The sequence below is a fragment of the Etheostoma cragini genome, chromosome 22 (assembly GCF_013103735.1).
Source record: "Etheostoma cragini isolate CJK2018 chromosome 22, CSU_Ecrag_1.0, whole genome shotgun sequence".
Taxonomy (NCBI): domain Eukaryota; kingdom Metazoa; phylum Chordata; class Actinopteri; order Perciformes; family Percidae; genus Etheostoma; species Etheostoma cragini.
Genome location: NC_048428.1, coordinates 22248064 through 22256580, shown reverse-complemented (window position 1 = coordinate 22256580; position 8517 = coordinate 22248064).

Genomic DNA, 8517 nt, shown 5'->3' with positions numbered 1-8517 from the left:
TAAGGGAACATTTGCTAAGTTTGTACCTTAGGGAACAAAAATGGACCTGTATTGTACCTCTTTTTTTGACAGTGCAGAGGACAACAAGACTAAGACCAGAATATTAGAATATTAGCTTGTATTTGCTTGAGGAAAACTCTGAAGGATCCCTGAAGTCATTAGGAAGCATCTGTTGGGGAACCTGAACATCTGCATCATGGAAACCATCTGACATCTGTCCAGACAATTCACCCAAATATCAACCTCATGGTGGCGCCAGAGTCAAAGGTAAAGGATCAGAAGTCAAGGACAGCCAGCATGGCTCAAGATCTCATGAAGTTAATGTAAAAAAACAACTTTATATTAGAAATATAGTTGATAAAATGTCAAAAATTGCAAACAAAGTGGTGTCAATAAAGAGAAAAACAGTAAGATTAAAATAAGATAAAAAGATTTAAAGATAATTCGGTTAATTAAATATAAATGGGACAACATTGTCATCAATCTTCTCTTCTTTGCTCCAACATGGTTAGATGTTATTCAACACAATGAGAAACATTAATATGAATATAATTGTATTTATTAAATTTTTACTTTGTTGTCAATCAATAGCTTTGTTTTGTTTAAATATTTAAATTATTTTATTTTAGTAATCTTGAATCAATAACTCTGTTTAATTGATTTAAACAATTAAACAGAGCGCCGCTGCATTGGAGTTTACCCCGGTGGACGAGTGGGTCGCTTCCCTACGCCTGCGGGTGATGGGGGGGAAAACTCTGACTGTTGTTTGTGCTTATGCACCAAACAAGAGTTCGGAGCATTCAGCCTTCTTGGAGACCTTGAATGGAGTCCTGTACGGGACTCCAGTAGGGGACTCCATAGAGGAGCCTCATTAATCTGAACCAAAGTGGTTGTCTGTTGATGGACTTCTTTGCTAGTCATGGATTGTCCATAACAAACACCATGTTTGAACATAGGGACACTCATAAGTGTACGTGGTACCAGAGCACCCTAGGCCAAAGGTCAATGATCGATTTTATAATCGTTTCATCTGATCTGAGGCCGTATGTTTTGGACACTCGGGTGAAGAGAGGGGCAAATATGTTTCTTTCCTCTGTATGAAAGCTCCATCTCTCTCACTTCGTTAACCGTTGTAATCTGTGATGACATTTAACAAGAAATAAGCCAGTGTTGTGAACTCTGTGTCTCTTCGGTCTCTGGTAATTCAGAAACAGGGATTTAAATTATTACCCTACACTTATTAATATAACAGAGGTTATAAAATGGTGCATGTGTAGATTTAGAGTCATAGACAACAACTGGGAAAAATAACTTTAGGATTAATAAATTACTATTTATCTATTTAAAACCTTTACAAATACAGAAAAAAACTTTATATGGTGATGTTTCTCTGCTGGAATATATATATATAAAATCACATCATGGTTCATTATTAAATATCACAACTAACTAAAATAAAACACTTAGACTGAATCTGTCTAGACATTTATAACATGAAACCAAACGAGTCACCCTTTTCCTCCCGTGATATGTGAAGTCTTTGTGATGTTTCTCCACTCTGAACTTTGTATTCTTCTTCTGTGTTTTGACTCTGGAGGATCAGCGCTGTCAGCCTGAACCAAACTGAACTATAACTGGTTAAATATCTCCATCTACTGGACATCTGGTCTATAAGGTCCTACTGTGCTCTCTTATCAACCACTCATAATCCTTTAAATTCTTTTTATATACAGTAGGTAACATCCTAATCTTAAAGTAACAAAGTAGTACTAAATACATACATACAAGTATAAAGTATACTGTATAATTAAAATACCTTTGACTTTTACATTAGTAAATGTACTTTGTTGTCTCTCCACCACTGACATGAACAACTTACTTTCCTGTTTGTGTATGTTATAAAAATAGAAAATCTGTTAATATTCTGATGTAATATTTTGGGTTACGTCTGTATTAGTTTAGCCTAAAACAGTTTTAGATGAATGGTTCTCATATTGTTTAGATGAATGGACCACTGATGATATTTGAAATGGCTATTAGATGTATTTGGATTTGCTTTGAGATGTAAATTACCCCGAGGAACCTTTACATCTGAATATTTGAAGCCTATTTAACCCTCCTGTTGTCCTCGGGGTCCAAATCTGACCCATTTAAATTTAGTTTTTTTCAGAAATGGGGGTTTCTTTCAACAAATTGTGAAAAGAAAACTGTTCCATGTGACCATCTTCACAAATAAAGTGACCAATCTGTTGACTACTTTCATTGAATTTGGATGTTTTTCATCAATTTTAACATTTGAAGAAAGAATTGATGAAAGAACATTTGAAAAAGTGACAAAACATCTTAAATGCAATGAAATAATAAAGAGAAAAATAAAATGAGATCAAAACTGTTGTAAAAAAAAAAAAAACGTCAAATGAAAACGCATATTAAGAAATCAAGAATGACATCTGAAAAAGTGACTAACATGTTGACAACAACAACCAAAACATTTAAATAAATGTTGGAAATTTTGAAAAAAAAAATGTTTTAACATGAAGACAAGAAAAAGGTTAATATTAAACCTCTCTATTAATAAATATTTATATTAAAGTTTTTCAGTGTGTTGAATAACATCTAACCATGTTGGAGCAAAGAAGAGAAGATTGATGGATGACATTGTTGTCACATCTTGAAATCTTTTAACATCGTTGTTGGATTGTTTTTCTCTCTCTTTGTTTACAAATTTTGACATTTTATAAACTATAATTCTAACAAAAAGTTGTTGTTTTTGGAGCCATGCTGGCTGTCCTTGACTTCTGATCCTTTACCTTTGACTCTGGCGCCACCATGAGGTTGATATTTGGGGGAATTGTCTGGACAGATGGCCGATGGTTTCCATGTGCAGATGTTCAGGTTCCCCAACAGATGGATCCTAATGACTTCAGGGATCCTTCAGAGTTTTCCTCAAGCTAATACAAGCTAATGTTCTCTCATTTTGGGTGTTTACTGAAATATCTCTACAACTGTTTGATGGATACTCCCTCCACCTGACAGGTGTGGCTCATCAAGATGCTGCTTAGATGCATGATTATTGCACAGGTGTGTTTTAGGCTGGCTACAATTAAAGGCCACTCTACAATGTGCAGTTTTATAACACAGCACAATGCCACAGATGTCGCAAGTTTTTGGGGGAGCGTGCACCTGGCATGCTGACTGCAGGAATCAATCAATCAATCACAATGTATTTATAAAGCACTTTACAGCAATGTAAAGAAGAAGCGACTTCTTCAGGTAGGGAGTTAGTCCTGACCCCAAGTGAAGGAGTTTAAATACCTTGGGGTCTTGTTCGCGAGTGAGGGGACTATGGAGCGTGAGATTGGTCGGAGAATTGTAGCAGCGGGGGGGGTATTACAATCAGTTAATCGCGCCGTTGCAACAAAAAGGGATCTGAGATCCAAGGCAAACCTCTCAATCTACCGGTCAGTGTTGGTTCCTACCCTCACCGATGGTCATGAAGGCTGTTGTGGTTTGGGGGTTTTGTTGGGGTATTTTTCCTGTTTGGCCTTCCCAGGGTTTTTGTCCCGGCTTTGTCCCTGGTCTGGTGTCTTAGATTCTTTCTTATGTTCCCTGTGTGTTTGTTGTGCATTCTGCTTTATTTTGGTAGTCAGTTTCCTGTCTTGTCCTGTCTTGTGTAGTCTAGCTTTACTTTGTTTGTCTGATTGTCCAGCCCTGCCCTAACGTGATTCACCTGTTGTCTCATCTGATCCCAATTACCTCGTTACCTCATGTATTTAACCCCAGTGTTTCCTTTGCCTCTTGTTAGATCCTTTTGTTCTCCAGCGTGTCGTCGCCTCTTCCCCGTTCCAGCTCTAGTAAGACTTCCCCGTGATATTTTTGCCTGTTTACCTTCCCCTGTGAGTTTCCAGCCCTTGTGCTTCGGTTTTTGGTTTTTCCCTGGCTCCTTGTGTTTTGATGTTTTTGGAATCTGTTGCTGCCTTGTTTTCCCCAATAAACCCCTGTTGCCTTCCTACCTGGTACACTGCGTTTGGGTTCTCCTTCCGCCCCCACCCCAACAAAGGCTGGGTAGCAAAGAAACAGAAGAATGAAGTTATCACACCTCCCGCTTCGTATTAAAAGCTAGAGTCAACAGATGTGTTTTGAGTTTGAACTTAAAAAGAGCAACATCTGTAATAGTGTGATAACGGGGGGGGGGGGGGGGGAAATAATAAAGAGAAAAATAAAATGAGAATCCATAGATTAAACCTGTGGCTGCATATATTGAAGTAATCTAAGAGTAATCATAAAGTAATCGGATTACATTTTGGGTAATCCAACTGATTACATGCACTGCCATGTCATTTGTAGTCAGTAATGGATTACATTTCAGAGTAATCTGACCCAGCCCTGATGAACATATGTGTTTAGTTATTACATTTAGTAAGAGTGTAATCTTGTTGTGAGTGTGGACCTCTTTCAGGAAGTGTGTGTCCTCCCACTTCTTCTCATTCTTTCCTCTCTTCCCTGGTATTTTGTGGTTGAATCCCAACCTCTCATGTGACTCATGCTCAGAGTCATGAATTTAGACTCCTCCCCGGTGAGATTTTTGGGGAGTCGTCTACTTCCATGTTTAAGTGTTCAGTGGAGCTGAATGAGCATCATCAGTATCTCTGATCCTTTTAAAACAGCCGGTGGTTTGATTCCTGCTCTGTAGTCGGGATCTCGTCCTCCCTCGCTCCCGGAGACGCTCATTCATGCAGATAACAAGATTATGAGGTATGTTGGAGGCAATAGATCAGTTGTAGGGAGTCACTCTGCACTTTTCTTTAACCCCCATGTTATCCTCATGTTGCCTTCATGTTGTCCTCATGTTGACTTCATGTTGTCTTCGTGTTGTCTTCATGTTGTCTTCATGTTGTCCTCATGTTGTCCTCATGTTGTCCTCATGTTGTCTTCATGTTGCCCTCATGTTGCCTTCATGTTGTCCTCATGTTGCACTCATGTTGCCTTCATGTTGTCTTCATGTTGTCTTCATGTTGCCCTCATGTTGCCTTCATGTTGCCCCAATGTTGTCTTCATGTTGTCTTCATGTTGTCTTCATGTTGTCTTCATGTTGCCCTCATGTTGCCCTCATGTTGCCTTCATGTTGTCTTCATGTTGCCTTCATGTTGTCTTCATGTTGTCTTCGTGTTGTCTTCATGTTGACTTCGTGTTGTCTTCATGTTGTCTTCATGTTGTCTTCGTGTTGTCTTCGTGTTGTCTTCATGTTGTCTTCATGTTGTCTTCATGTTGTCCCAATGTTGTCTTCATGTTGTCTTCATGTTGTCTTCATGTTGTCTTCATGTTGTCTTCATGTTGTCTTCATGTTGCCCTCATGTTGCCTTCATGTTGTCTTCATGTTGCCCTCATGTTGCCTTCGTGTTGTCTTCGTGTTGTCTTCGTGTTGCCTTCATGTTGCCTTCATGTTGTCTTCATGTTGTCTTCATGTTGTCTTCATGTTGTCTTCATGTTGTCCTCATGTTGTCCTCATGTTGTCTTCATGTTGTCCTCATGTTGCCTTCATGTTGTCCTCATGTTGTCTTCATGTTGCCCTCATGTTGCCTTCATGTTGTCCTCATGTTGTCTTCATGTTGCCTTCATGTTGCCTTCATGTTGCCTTCATGTTGCCTTCATGTTGTCTTCATGTTGCCTTCATGTTGTCCTCATGTTGTCTTCATGTTGTCCTCATGTTGCCTTCACGTTGTCTTCATGTTGTCCTCATGTTGTCCTCATGTTGTCCTCATGTTGTCCTCATGTTGTCCTCATGTTGTCTTCATGTTGCCTTCATGTTGCCTTCATGTTGTCTTCATGTTGTCCTCATGTTGTCTTCATGTTGTCCTCATGTTGTCCTTATGTTGTCTTCATGTTGTCCTCATGTTGCCTTCATGTTGTCCTCATGTTCCTTCCTGTTTTCTTTCCAGCTACTTCTTTTCTTTGATGAGTGAGCTCTTTACTGATCAGAAATGGAGCCAGATGTAAAAACTGGGGCTCAGCCCAAAGATGGGTGGTCAGGGTTTTGCTCCCCCAGGGAGATTTTATTCCCATGTCCCTTTTTATTTGCACACTTTTTTAAGCCATTTATTCAATTTTATTTTATTTATATAACGCCAAATCACACCAACAGTTATCTCACACTGCGAGCAGGTCTAGACTGAACTCTGATGTCTTTTTACAGAATTCCTAAACATCTGAACATCATTTGGGGAAAACAGGGTCGTTGCTGTTAGGAAACCTGATCCTGTAGAGCCTGCACCCTGTCGTATATTTAACTGTTCTCCAGCTGTCGTCTGATGTTACTTATTGTTAAGTTAGGCTGCATAACTAACACAGGTAGAGCAGGAAGTTAACCTGAAACCTGTTTATTTGACACCATGCTAGAGTAGAGTTTACAGTAATAGAGCTTTTACTCCTCTGATGTGCGTGTTGAGGGGAAAGGACCCAGAGTTGAAGCTGTTCTAAAACCCTACAGGTTTTGGGGCTTTGGGGGAAACATTCAGGGCTGGAGCCCCAGAAGCTGGCCCCCACTCGGTCCTGGTTTTAGATTAGAGTGTGTCTCCTTTTGGACAACGTCTCCCACTCAATGACTCAGTGGTGACACGCAGGAAGTGCTAGACTCATTCCCCCATGATGCACCTAAGAGCCCGACTCACAGGAAGTCTTTCCTGCCTGTGGCCATCAAACTCTTCAACTCCATCAGGTTAAATATTTAAACATTTGTATGTACCTTAGTAACATTTTTTAACTAATTTATTATCTCTATTTTTACATAAATGTTGTTGCAATACAATTTAGATTAATCCACATATTTTAACTTTAGATTTTAAATACCTTTTCTTATTTCTATTCTGTTTACATATTCCTATTTTATTTAATTCCTGGTTTACATATTTCTTATTATTTGTTCATATATATATATATATATATATATGAGCATACCTACCTTACCCAATACCCCCAGAATTGTGTTTTACAATTTATTTTTTAGATTTTCTTACTTTATCCTTTAAAAATAATTTAAATTTTCTATTCTGCTTCAATTCTGTCTGGTAACAGAAAGAAAAAACAGCAGCCAACATGAAGAAGATGTTTTAAAGGTTTCTAAGTGAAATCAAGTTGAAAGATGGAACAAAAAAAGACGAATGTTTCCTCGCCCTCGTCTGCTGAGTGTGACCCAGGCAGCTGTGAAACGACAGGTGATGCTCCACAGATGGAGGAGTTCACTGAAGAAAGTCAAACTTCTATCTCAGAAAAACAGATGAATGCGTATGAGAAGTTTTCAGAGGATAATTTAAGGGACAAGATGCAAAGACAAAGATTCTGCAATATTTCTTCCTCTCCTCCTCCCTCTTCTGGATGTTTTCTCCCCCTTCAGTTCCCCCATCTCCATTCGACTGAATCACCAAGCAGCAGCAAAACTGTAGATCAACACTTCCTTCCTTCATCATCACTCTTACAACTAACTCAAACAAGTCTGCGCAGCTTAAACGTTCCAGCTCTCCGTCACAGTCGGGCTGCGGTTAGTCAAAACTCTCTGCCTGTCTATTCTGACCCTGAACAGCCTTTAGATTTATTTATCAGAAGAACAAAAGACAGCAACGACAACGTTCCCCTTATATTGCAGCCTCAACTAAGTAAAGAAACCTCTAAAATGAACGAGAGCTTCAAAGGAGCAAATCGCTTACCACAAATGCCTTTCAAACACTCTCCTCAGCCATCTTTGAATGACCTTGAAAATAAATATTTTTTAGGAGGCCCCTACTTCACCAAAAGACAGAAACTATGTGAGAAAGATTTCTTTAGTGTTGCTCCCACCAGTGATATCCCTGACCATAATTCTTTTCAAACTTCTGGTTCAATCACAGAAACAGGAATGACAAAACCTGCAGAAGGTTCTACATACAGAGCCCCAAATCTAGTTGCCCCTGTAGTTCAAATGCAAACACCCATGTTTCGTCCCTGGGTTACTGTCCGGAATACTGTTGAAGGAACAGGAATGACAAATAAAGCAGAAGGTTCTACATACATAGCCCCAAATCTAGTTGCCCCTGTAGTTCTAATGCACAGACGCTCTCCCTTGTTTTCTGTCTGTACTAGAACAACAGGAACGACAAATAAAGCAGAAGGTTCTACATACATAGCCCCTACTTGCTCTCAGTCCAAAGGCCAAAATGTAGCTCCTCTATATCAAATAGAAATACCCACAGTAATCCAGGAATCACCTGTCTTCACTGAGAAGAGCAGACCACAAGATGCATGTCAGCTCTCGTCTGTTGAGTCTGACAGTGAACCAATAGGTGACAGAGATGCTCCAATGGAAATGGAGGTCCCTGTTACAGCTGTGGCCTACTCAGTCCCTAACACCCTGCCAGCCCCTACTCTCCTCCAAACCTCCTCCTCAGATCCTGGTTGGAGTAGAAGAGACTCCAGCCGCCTGCCTCGTTCTCCCAGCATGCCTTCACTGAGTCAAATAACCTCTGAAGAGACCAAGACCTTTACACG